The sequence below is a fragment of the Saimiri boliviensis genome, chromosome 6 (genome assembly GCF_048565385.1).
Source record: "Saimiri boliviensis isolate mSaiBol1 chromosome 6, mSaiBol1.pri, whole genome shotgun sequence".
In the NCBI taxonomy this organism is placed as follows: domain Eukaryota; kingdom Metazoa; phylum Chordata; class Mammalia; order Primates; family Cebidae; genus Saimiri; species Saimiri boliviensis.
The window spans coordinates 41,629,067-41,642,377 of NC_133454.1; the positions used below are offsets into that span (position 1 = coordinate 41,629,067).

Below are 13,311 nucleotides of genomic sequence, written 5' to 3' on the forward strand. Positions count from 1 at the left end.
ATACTATTATTTAGTAATGGTACCTCTGCTACACATTATTGTTGATATTGCTATTTATTCATACCCAAAGTATTAATGAAAGTGTCCTGTGTATGATGAGCCTATGTAGAAATTAAAATGACATGGCAACTACTACTAAGTAGGATAAGTTATTCTGCAGCAAATGTTGCTTTGTGTGTAGGCTTGAGGAAGTTAATCTTTATGAACTTCAGTCCTTTATTTGTAAAATGGTAAGGCAATTATAGGATTTAAATGAGAAAATGTATACAAAATGGGTAGTACAGTGACAGATAGTAGGCAAATAACTACTATCAAATAAATATTACCCATTATTACCATTTTAAGTGTATACACAAAGGGAAAAACATAATTGGCTACATTTTTCAGACTCAGACTCTTAAGAATATGAAATATATACAGAAATAAATGCATTGCAATTAGTATGAGCATGTATTGCCTTACATCCTATATAGCCCTTCCTCTTATTCCTTTCACTGTAGGGAATCTCTCATAATTAGTTCATGGAGAATCCTTACCAAAAGTGGGGTAGGTCTTATTTTTTATTAACCACAAAGGTGAACATACAGCCCAGAGTTGGATAAACTGCAATATCCCCTTCCCAGCCATCATGATTGGTTCAGAGTTGGGCCTGTGACCCAAGCTTGGGCAGTCAGGATCCATCCAGGAACTTAATCTGCCACAGCAATAAGAAAAGACTCTTGTTTTGCTAGAGTGCATATGGAGATAAGTTGAGTCTAGGATACGACTAGCCCTTTTTACTTAATTGAGAAATAGACAGAGACCTGACAATGGTATTTAAGGCTCTAAACCAACCAATACCTAAAACCAGCCTTCCTACTGGACATCTTCAATTGCATGAATCAATAAATCCCCTTTTTGCTTAAACCAGTATGATGAATAAAATATTCTTGTCTAATAGACCAATGCAATTTAAGATCAGTTCTGGAAGTACGTTCATCCATTTGGGACACAAATTTGCTGTTCCCCAAAGGAAATCCTTTACTTGGTTTGAGAAAAGGGATTTAGAAATAGTGTTAGGTGCAAAAGAAGTGTTGATAGTCAAGATTATTTTATCTAATGGAAATGTAGAGCCCCACTATTCTTCCTACTCTTCATCTGTCCCCTCACCTGACACCTGACTGCCCTCATGTGTCAGGTCACCTTCAATTCTGAGATCTTTCTGAGTCCTTTCTGTTGCCTAGTCCGTCTGCTGACATTGTTCCAGCTGTTCCAGCTGAAAGCTGAGTGCAAAACTTTTAAAACTGAATGCCAAGTATGTATAAGGGGTTTATATGAATGAAAAACGACCCAAAAAAGCAGGGGGGTGAGTCCTAAGAGGATTTCTTCTTTCTCACTTCTAAAGTATTAACAGAGTTCAGAAATACAGCCTGCTATATTTAAGTTCTCAATAAATATTTTAGGAAATCAAGATAGCTTAAAAAATTATATAACTTTAAGTTCTTACCTTCTTATGAAATCTCACAGACATTTTCATATTGATTTAGTTTAATAACATGTCAAGATATTTACCCATTTATTCAGGCAATTCTGCTACACATTCCCAGGAATAAATGTAATTAAGCACAACTTCTCCTTACTGTCTACCTCCCCTTCTTTAATGCATGCCACACTTTTGACCCCAACTCACACTCTGCATGTGTGTGAGATAGCATGATGTAACAAGAGGCAACACAGTATAAGAAGAACATATGGACTTTGGATTTCCTATTCCCAAAATCTCTGTCCACTTGTCCTGTGTCTATCAGCATTGGGCTAGGCACTTCACTTCTCTGTGCATTGGCCTTCTCATCAGGAAAATATCACCTATCCTGTAAAGTATTTTATATTTAAAAATAGCATTAATACATGTGTGTTCTGATATAGTTTGGATATGTGTCCCCACCAAAATCTCATAGTGAAATGTAATCTCCACTGTTGGAGGTAGGGCCTAGTGGGAGGTAATTGGATCATGGGGTAGCTTTCTCACGAATGGTTTACTACCATCCCTCTTGGTACCATTCTCATGATAGTGAGTGAGTTTTCATGAGATCTGTTTATTTAAAAGTGTGTAGCACGTCACCCCTTGGTATCTTGCTCCTGCTTTTGCCATGTGATATGCAAACTCCTGCTTCACCTTGTGCTACGAATGTAAGCTTCTAGAGGCCTCCCCAGAAGCAGAGGGTTTCTGTACAGCCTGCAGAATCATGAACCAGTTAAACCTCTTTTCTTATAAATTACCCAGTCTCAGATATTTATAGCAATGCAAGAACAGTCTAATACATGACATCTCATAGTGTCTTACATATTATAACAGATTACTTCCAACAGTAAAAGAGTATAGTGGTTAAAAGCTCATGCTCTGGCTGAATGCAGTGGCTCATGCCTGTAATCCCAGCACATTGGGAGGCCATGGCAGGAGAATAATCTGAGGCAAAGAGATTGAGACCAGCCTGGACAACTTAGTGAGAACACCATGTCTACAAAAATTAAAAATAATAAATAATAAATTAGCCTGGAATGTTGGTGCATGCCTATAGTCTTAGATACTGAAAAAGAAGGCTGAGAAGTTAGGACTGTTTCAGCCCAGGATTTCAAGCCCGCAGTGAGCTATGAATGTGCTGCTGTACTCCAGCCTGGGTAACAGAGCGAGACTCTGCTCTTAAAAACAAGCTAACTAACTATTGTAAGCTCTGAAACCAAACTTCTGGGGTTTGAATCCAGCCTCTTCACTTATTAGCTTTGTTGTATTAGCCAAGTTGCTTATCCTCTAAAAGCTGCAACTTTCTCATCTACAATGGGGAAATAGTAATAGTATTTATCATGTTAGTATGCCATAGAGATTAAATGAAATACTGGTAAATCATCATTTTTCTCAAATTTACTCAATGAAATAGTAGTGAATTGTCATAAAAGCAACATTCTACTTATAGAATAACCTAGAAGGCAAACTAAGAGGTTTTGAGTATCTATTATGTACCATGGCTATTCTAGGCACAAGTCATAGAGTAATGACAAAAACTTGTGTTCTCATAGTATTTACACATCTGCATTCTTATAGCATTGATAAAACATTTGGGTGCTTTATAGTAATAAATGTGAAAACTAGCTCAGTGCTGTGTCCAGAGTAAAGTAATCATTTTTAATTTTTTTTTCTATTCATTTCTTTTACAACTAGAGCAAGATGTGTCAGGCTTATCATACATTTCCAAACATTGTCATGTAAAGAGGACATTTTAAATTTTCAATAAATCTCACAGTGATAGTTATAAATGATAGGATAAATTCCATTTCAAAATAATTACCAATATTTTCTGTAAGTTCAATGGATTCTTGTAAGATGTGTATTTTGAATATATTATAGAATATCACTAATAAGTTATATTTATAGAGTATTTCTTGCCTACCTGTGCCTTCTAATTAATCTTACATATTAACAAAAGGAATATATTTCTAGTAGTCAAGATCAGTGTAAATGAGAAACCATATTATTACACATAGAAATCTATAAGCACAATGAAAAACAGCCAAAGAACACGCACCAAAAATTGAATCCAGTGGAAAGTATGGCAAGTATTTTAATTTATTAATGCAAGCACCTACACAAAGCAAGAACACAGAGCAGAGATATAAATGCTCAGGAAAGTAGTGTAAGAAGAAAGATAAACAGAAATAAATGTGGAATTAGAAAGACAAAGGAGAATCAACATTGCTAAAAACACAGTTTGGGTCATAAAAATTGAACAAACTAAAATAGACATCTAAAGATTTTTCAAGGATTAGATAGCAAATTATAGGTATAGAAGAGAAGACAGGCATGGGAGATCCCCAGAATGCATAAATTGAGTCCCAAGTGTTGGTTTGAAAAAGGCAATGTTTGGTTTGAAGCCTAAAGAGCTAGAACTTGCCTGTGTCACCCTCACATGCACATATCCCACAGAGTGTTAGGAGTGTAGGTCTGTTGTTCAGGGTAGAGATGAACTCTACTTCACTATTATATATGTCTTTAAATTCAGAGGGTGGCCTGGGGAACCTACTACACAGCAAAATACCTGCATGTCTGGCTAGTGATAATTCCATCCATTATAACCACTAATACTCACAGGTAAAGGATAAATCGTCCTGCTTGCTTCCTATGTTATTTTTCTCCAACTATTCAATTAATATTTTACTACATATAATAGTAGCGACAGATAATTCAGATGGATACCATTCCTGCAATGTTCACAAACAAACTCTAAATAATGCTTTGGTCACCTTAGAGCATAAAATGCTTGCCTAGAGCAATTACATAACAAATACAACTTTCACATACTGACATCTTCCCTTCCTGTGCACTGAAGAGGACATAATAGGAACCAAACAGCCAAAGGGCAAGGAGCAGGACAGAAAAGGCAGGCACAGAAGGGCTTGAGCTAATAGCCAGACATAAGTCATCTTTACTCCATGATGCTGAGATACATCTAATGTAGGCCTCTGCAAATTGCTACCAGTTTGATTTGGAATTTTCGAAGTCGTATCTTTAAAAATTTAAATAATCCTTTGTTTTTAATTTAATTTTTTATGTGTGTGTAACAAAATCACGCTATATGAATTAGGTTAAATTTCATGACCACACATTTTAGACAAGGAAATCAGGACAATGGAAACAATTTTTCTCTTCATCTTTCCAATGTACATGGATTAAAGACCGAAAAAGCAGCCATTTGGTTTTTGTCTCTGTCAGTTTATTTTAGTATATAATTTGTCCTTTGAGGCATGGTGAAACACTTATGATTTCAAGAACTAGGGCAACTAAGGTGGAAAGTGGAAATGGCTCTTTACTTATTTATGTGCATGCTCTGATTGAAAGACATATAGGACAGAATTTGAGAACCTGTGGTCTAATACCATACTATCTGATTTTGGATCCTGCCTCTAACTCTTACATTTATATGACCTTTTGTAAGGCAGTTAATATTTCTGTACCTCCATTTCTTCATCTGCCAAAATCACAATGATCATAAGCCTATTTTGGTGAAAATTAATTCTCATAAATCACTCATAACAGTACTCAGCACATAACATGCACTCAGTTAATTTTAACTCGCATTAATTGCATCTTTACAAGCAATCAGAAAAGTATACTTTCTTACTGAAAAATGAAATCTTAGGTATCATTGACAGTGTACCAAAAATTTATTTGAAGAATAATTATATTTCATATTCATAGTTCAAATATAACATTTGTGGGAGTTTCTCTACTTTCTGAGGGATAATAGGCACATGAAACTCTCCTGGGTATGGGGTAAGGGTAGATTAAATTGTATGAAAAGTTTAACTTTATAATATGCATACATTATCATACATTATTATATTTAAACCTCTCTGCAACACAATGAAATAAATTGATATGACTATCCCTGATATGCATTGAATTGTGTCCCCCTAAAAAATGATATGTTGAAATTCTCACCCTCATTACCTCAGAACATGAACTTATTTGGATGTAGAGTCATTGAAGATGACTTAAGATGAAGCCATCCTGGAGCAGGATGGACCCCTAACCCAGTATGACTAGTGTCCTTACAAGAAGATGGTTATGTAAAGATGGAAATACACAGGAAGAACACCATGTCACAACAAAGGCAGAGGTTGAAGTTGTGCTGCTCCAAGCCAAAAAATGACAGATTGTCAGCAAACCACCAGAAGCTAGGAAGAGGTAGGACAAGACTCCCCTCTAGGCTTCAGAGAGAGCATGGCCTTTAAGAGAGGGCAGATTTTAGATTTCTAGCCCCTAGAACTGTGAGACAATAAATTTATGTTGTTTTCAACTACTCAATTTGTGGCACTTTGTTATCACATCCCTAGGAAACTGAAATCATCCTCTTTTCACAAATAAGGAAATTCAGGCCTAGAGAGTAACATTACCTATGTAGTAGGTAAAGGAAACCATTTTTAGACTCAAAGTACAACTTTTTCTATTGGGACATCTTGTCTCTTTCCATCATTCCTCCACAAACTGTTCACTACAGCCATGCTCTTTAAATAACCCTTCCTTAAACATGCCAGGCATGGACCCCCTTCATCTTTGGTCATAGGGAAAAAAAAAATTATTGACTGGCTCTCCCATGCCAGGCATCACACTGGGCAGTTTTCATATGCAATGCTTTCTCAGTCTTACATATGAAATGAATTTTCTGCCATTTTTCCTACATGAAAATCATCATCCTTCAACTGCCAAGTGAAATGCACCAAATCCATCAAGTTTTCCGTCTACGTTGTCAGAATTATTTTTTTCTGATCATTTCCGTTGATCTCTAATTATTTATTATTCCATTTATCTCTTATTTTTGTTTGTAGGTGATTCATAGTCTATAGCAATCTGTTAATTTCACTGAATTTTAAGTTCTTTAGAGACAGGGTCATAAATGTAATAGCTCTTTAAGGAACAACAGAAGAAGTCACTAAGGTTTTTACTTAGACTCCACAATCTGAAATGTAGCTTTTGCTGACTTACGTATGCCACATGCAATCTTTGTCCTATTTTCCAAACCAAAAATTGATCAGCAGGCTGTTAAGAATAGAAAAAAGAGGAAAAATTTCCATGATAATATATGAGGCCTGAACGTTTATTAGTTTTTGTTACTGTTCTTGTGTCTAAATTGTTTCTCCATTGACTGTACTACTGACCTCTCTTCCTCAATCTCATAGCTTCTGTTCAATTTGAAATTTCACTGAATATTTAGACATCCAGAACTGAAAGCTCACTCCATTTCAACACTCAGTAAAATGGTAAGATAAAAGCTTAGACCCCAACATTGTACTTTAGAACATGGTTTCAGAAAATAATAATAGTAATATAGGAAAACAAAGGAAAATCAAAAAATTGCATTGAAGCAATTTGAATTTGTCAATATTATTCCCTCTAAAGAAATTGTGGGAGTGGGTATTAAGCCGTTCTTGCATTGTTATAAAGAAATAACTGAAACTGGATAATTTTTAAAGAAAAGATGTTTAATTGGCTCACAGTTGTACAGGAAGCATACTGCTGGCATCTTCTTGGCTTCTGATAAGGCTTCAGGAAGCTTATACAAGAGAAGGCAAAGGGAGACTTGGGGTCTCATATGGCAGAAGCAGGAGCAAGAAAGAGAGGGTAGGGGAGGAGGTGCCACATTTAACAACAACCAGATCATATAAGAACTCACTTATTGCAAAGGCAGCACCTAGCCATGAGGGATCCACCCCCACGACCCAACACCTCCTACCAGGCTCCACCTGCAACAGTGGGAATTACAATTCAACAGGAGATTTGGGCAAGGACAAATATCCAAACTATATCAGAGTCTTCATAATTTGAATTCTGTAAATTTCATTTCTTATTCATAATTTTTCCATAAAATTTATGCTAGAAAAATTCTTCATACCCACACACACCCAACACATTAGGCCAGTGGCTGACACAAACCATAACTTATTATATTAAGCTTACTTAGGCTGATCTCACTGCTGCTTCGAGGTTCCCACATAATGCAGCAGAACTATTGCACATTGAAGGTGAGCTAGTCTCCGCTGTGCTCGCTACACAGGTTCCCAGAACCAGGAAAATCTTTCAGCTATAGAACAATTTGCATTACAAAGAGACAGTAATACCTAAAGCATAAAGTGGAACTGAAATGCTTAGCTTTAAGCCAGGCTATGCCTTTGTAGACATAGGGTTATTTTAACTCCTGTAGCATCTTTCTTTCTGCAGAGTAATAAGGAACTTGACAAATAATATTAATATAATTTCATGTCTGGTATGCAGTAATAATCAAGGTAAAGTTTAAATACCAGACAGAAGACATATAGCTAAAAGTGTTGCCCAAGGCCTATTACTCCAGAGGAAATCAGAGTAGGTCTTTGAGTAAAAGAACATGAAGTCTCTTTTATTCAAGACCTTTCTGTTTTCTTTCAGTTTGATTTTACAGAATTATGAGGGGGGAAATGAGAGGAAGTTAGACACTCACTATAAATGTTTATGCTTATGCAGGTCAATGTCACCAAATAGATTGCAAAGTCTTAGGAGGGAAACTTGTTTTAATTACTTTATGTGTCTGTAGCACTTAGCATAATGTCTGGCATAATGTCTGATGAATGATAGGGTGCTCAAGGAATGCATTGACTTTTCTACCCAAATTTTCCTTTTACCATATTGGCTCATGTGCTTCTTCAATTATATGTTCATGTAATTTTACTTAAATTCTGTTGTGCTTTGGTAATTGAGTAATTAATTAAAATAAAATATGGTGAATTGAAATTTAATTATCTTTGCGGTATGTGTTAATAGCTTCTTAACATAATAATAGTATAATTCCAGTTAAGAAAGTGAAACCATCTGGAAAAAGAAGATGGGGTCAATATGTCACAAAAAGTATATAATAAAAATTGATTTTCTTATGGGCATGTATAATATTTGCAAGGAAATTATTTGCAAGGACTGAATATGGTGTAAATGTTGACTAAATATATTCTTGGTTATTATCTTTCTGCTGTCTTTAATACAATTGATGCTTCTGAACATTTCTTCTATCATGTTGTAAGCACTGAGTTCTTTTCAGTATGTATTTATAGGCTTTTCCAATGTTTTCTGCTATTTTAGAATGATAGTGGTGCCAGGCAATATATTAACTCTCTTAGTTCAATCCCATTTCATATTTTCCTATTAATCTTGTTCAGGATTTCTGTCAGGATCTTCTCAAATACATTGTGATAACGCAGGATTCATATTACTGCTTACAAAACTTCATTTGGAATCACAATATTTGTTGGCAGATTCATGTATATCCCCCAGCGCATTTAACCAGAGCTAGTTTTGACCTATGGAACACAGCTTGAATTACAGAAGCCACTATTTACTGACCAAAGAGGTGGATTTCTTTTTTTTCTTCTCTTGTCATAAACATTCAATTTCTTCTACAAGAACAAACAAGAATTCTGTTGTTAGGTTCTTGTGGAAAAAAATAAGGTAGTAAGTCAAAAAGAGAAGAAAAAAATGCAGGAAACAGGGAAAAAAAACATGGATAAGAGGCTTGAAGAACTGCTGATGGGAACTCAAGAAAGTCAGTGGTGGAAAGGACATTTTGCAGAATCAAGTGGATACAACTGATTAAAAGAGTGGTGTGGCATTCTCCCAAGATATTGTGGTTACTGTTATCTTATCTGAAACATGATAAATAAATCTAAAATTAAATGTTTCTAAGTCTTGGCATAATAAACAAAGTATATAATGTGATCTGTGGATATTGTAATTGGAGCCGACAATGGAGTTGATGCCGCAGATAACTATTGCCTTCTACATAGTTTAAATCTAAAGGAGGTTTTTGAGACAGGATTTTTTATTATTTAAATTATTGCATGTTTAATGGGCTGAATTGTATCCCCTTTCAAATTCATATGTTGTAACCCTAACCCCTGGTACATCAGAATATGTATTTAGAGATGATCCTTTAAAGATAAGATTAAGTCAGCATGAAGCCATTAATGTGGGTTCTAATACAATTTGACTGATGTCCTTATACAAAGGAAATTTGAACACACAGAGACACAAGTGGTGTGTGTGCACAAAGGAAAGACTATGTGAGGATGCAGAGAGAAGGTGGCCATCTACTAGCCAAGGAGAGGAGAGGCCCCAGAAAACACCAAACCTGCTGACAGCCTGATCTTGGATTTCTAATCTCCAGAACTGTGAAAAATAAATCTCTGCTGTTTAATTCATCCAGGCTGTGATGTTTTGTTATGGCAGCCTTAGCCGACCAATACAGTAGGCATATAGTTTTAAAAGTCAAACAGTTTAATTAACCTTAAGAACATGTCACAGTCTCCTTTTCCACCCCCTGCTCATTCCAATTCTCACTTTCAAAGGCAATCACTTTCAGCTGTTTTAGTTGTTTCTTATGGTGTATATACTACCTTATTCTCAAATAGCATTTTCTACTATTTCTTAATTTTTTAGTAGACAATATCTGACTTCCTAATATGGAAGATGAAGATTTGGCTCCTCAACAGCTTATCCCACTATCACAAAATACACCCACATATACATGTTGCTTCTCCAATATTCACAATAGAGTTCCATCACAATATTTGGTGCTCCCATTTCTCCCATTTCTTTTTTTTTTTTTTTTTTTGAGACGGAGTTTCGCTCTTGTTACCCAGGCTGGAGTGCAATGGCACGATCTCAGCTCGGCTCACCGCAACCTCCGCCTCCTGGATTCAAGCAATTCTCCTGCCTCAGCCTCCTGAGTAGCTGGGATTACAGGCACGTGCCACCATGCCCAGCTAATTTTTTGTATTTTTAGTAGAGACGGGGTTTCACCATGTTCACCAGGATGGTCTTGATCTATCAACCTCGTGATCCACCCGCCTCGGCCTCCCAAAGTGCTGGGATTACAGGCTTGAACCACCACGCCCGGTGGTGTTCCCATTTCTATGCCTATTTAAATATTATTTATAGTTGAGCCATATAAAGAAACATGATTATATTTGTACAATATATTGTTCTCCCTAGAACTAATAATTTCCTCACAGAATGTGCATAAATAGTTTTGTGCAGTGGCAGTGTCATAGCCAGTGAGGTTTATCTGAGGCACGATTATTGCTAATTGAAAACAGAATGTACATAAATAGCAAGTCAGTTACTCCTCCAGGAAGGTCTCCTAAGAAATCAAGAATAGCCTTATTTTGGAAATATCTCCACAGCCATCTGTGGGGTACAAAATCTACAGCTGGAGATACTTAAGGCTTTTTATTTTGTGCCCAGTATACGATGGCAGATGTGTTGTTATGGCCAGTATAATGATGCCTCCAGGGAGCAATGGTGACCATCCAGGAGGTACAGGCTTGATCAGACTTTGATTCCTGTCAGTCTCATCACAGAATGATCTTTTCTCCATTGTTAGTCACTGAGGCCAGTGAACGACTCAGAGACTTCAATCAACAGCCACAATTTGTTAACCTGATTTATGGTCTCGAAGATGGATAGCATTAATCTTCCAGTCTCTAGTTTTTCAAATCTCAAACCGAAAAGCAAGGCCAATGGAAATCATCCTAGAAATCAGTAAGACTATAACAAGATTCATCAAGGGGAGTATTGGCCAAGACTATGAGAACAGTCTTGAGTTCTGCCCACTGAGCCAAGTGGCCACATTCATTTTTGATTTTGCATGACTGGGACTGCATATGCACAGCTGCAGCAGTCCAGGGGACATCAGTGGATTTCAGCCCAGCTGAACAGTTATTGAATCAGGCCTAGACATTTAAGGGAACTGCTGTCAACTGGGCATCCTGCTGAGCCACGGATTTCGTTCAGGCAATGGAATGCCTCCTTTTTACCTAAAGCTGAGATGCTGCTGGGTCCAGGCTGGCTACATTCTTGATTAAACACTTCTATCTAACAATTGAGGATTGCTGGGCTTTTTCATCTTTTAACACAAATGAGTCCAAGTTTACTTAACCCAAAATGGAGATATTAGGCTGACCACAAGGCTTCTATGCATCAGACATTCAGTTTCAACCAGAATCCAGTAATTTACAAAAGCATGTACCTGGTATCTGTATCTAGAAGACAAAGAGTTCCAGACCCCGTAGGGGTGCCTCTGGGTGAAGGCTGCCTCATTTTGCCAGAGGATCCAATTGGCAAAATCATCAGTCACAGTCGTTTAGCTCATGGGGTCGTTAGGATTATGGGACACTAAAGGTACTAACACCTGCCTATTTGTGGCTCTTCTCAATTGGGAGATCCCTTCTGGTATTTATGAACATTCCTAGTACAGGCATATAATATCAATTATACATTCTGCAGTAGAAGCCGCAAAAATAGTACCTTAAACTTGCCCAAAGAAACTGACTCACAGCACCACTTTAGCTTCCCTTTCCGTGGTGAATTCTATCCAAAATCCCATCAGTTGAATTTGAATGCCCCCTCTCCTAAGCAGGACCAGATGGTCTGGTGGGCCCCGTATCCAATCAAGCCTTAAACATTTGATTCCCTTGCCTCTCAGCATACTCAGACATATGTGTATATCCTTCAGTTCCCCTTGAGGACAGGCTGGCCTCAGCTCTGCCCCTAAACAACTTTCTCCTTATAGCAGCTGAAATTGGGGTAGCGTGGGAGAGAGGGGATGTAGAGTGAAGAGAGAGGGGTTGCAGCGGGAAAAGGCTTCTGTGCCACAAAAACAAGGCATTGCTCTCAGTTTTCATTTCAAGTTATGCAGCCATTAGACTCATAGACTTCTTTGGATCAGTTTCCCTTTCTCCAAAGGACACCTGCATCTTCGTTACAGACCAAATCCAGGGCAGTAAGAGCCTGACAACTAGTCAGTGTCTCATCTATGGTTTCCAGTTGGAACTTGTCTATCTCAGGGACGTCTATCCAAGAGGACCAAAGCTTCCATACAGCAGCCAGTATTCGCTGTGAAATGATTCTTAGATATTTTATTGTCTTCTCTGAATGGATCCAAGTTTGTCATGATAGACTGCAGAAGAAGCTAAACCTTTAGATGGCCTTGCTTTTGACATTCATCTTTAACAAGAATTGCATCCTTCTCTCATCTTCCAAGCAAATCGGACTAAGTTCTTACAATTCATTTGGTTTCAGAAGTCACTTATTTCTCTGCCTTCCCACTCAGCAAGGGTGTGCAAATTTGGAACTGTTTTCTAATAGGGAAAAACAGTTGCCTACACAGAATGAATTTTCCTAATACTTTTTACAACTGTGTAGACCTGAGATTGAACAGCAAATTGTCAAGGAAGTTTCCTGTGCGAAATAGAGTTAACAGCAACTAGGACATTATATTGGTAGCTATCTTTGATCCTATTTCCTATTATTTGGTCAACAACCACCACTCCAACTCCTTCTCATTAATAGGCAATAAATGGAAGAACCTTGGATAGCCTGGTTGACATACAGTTTAGTTAACATTGTTATGGATACCTATGGATTTCTTTTTCCAAATTCTATTCGCCAACTTGTGAGACCTTCATTCTTCCTCATCCAGAAAACCCTACCTCTCAGCATTCCAGCTGCATTTCCAGATTGTCAAGAACTGTGATGGATCTGAAACTTTATACTACCTACAAGCTAACAAGTTATCCTGGCTCTCACTTTAAATCATAAAGTGAAAATGGTTTCCAGGCTTGGGTAATTCCATAGTTTCTACTTGAAACCTGAGCAGTTTCCAAAAGTATTCATTCAGACTAAGAATTAAGAAAAATGTTGTTATAGTAAAATAATATTTGTTATATGTGATGTAATATCAATATCGGTGACATTAT

The 13,311-nt window shown here is 37.1% G+C and overlaps 1 protein-coding gene and 1 pseudogene across 11 annotated transcripts in view; both read left to right on the plus strand.

Moving 5' to 3' along the window:
* GRIA4 (glutamate ionotropic receptor AMPA type subunit 4) overlaps positions 1 to 13,311 on the plus strand; it is a 359,494-nt gene that overhangs the window by 191,584 nt on the left and 154,599 nt on the right. The window lies entirely within an intron of this gene.
* Positions 10,580 to 10,737, plus strand: LOC120364720 (U4 spliceosomal RNA; annotated as a pseudogene).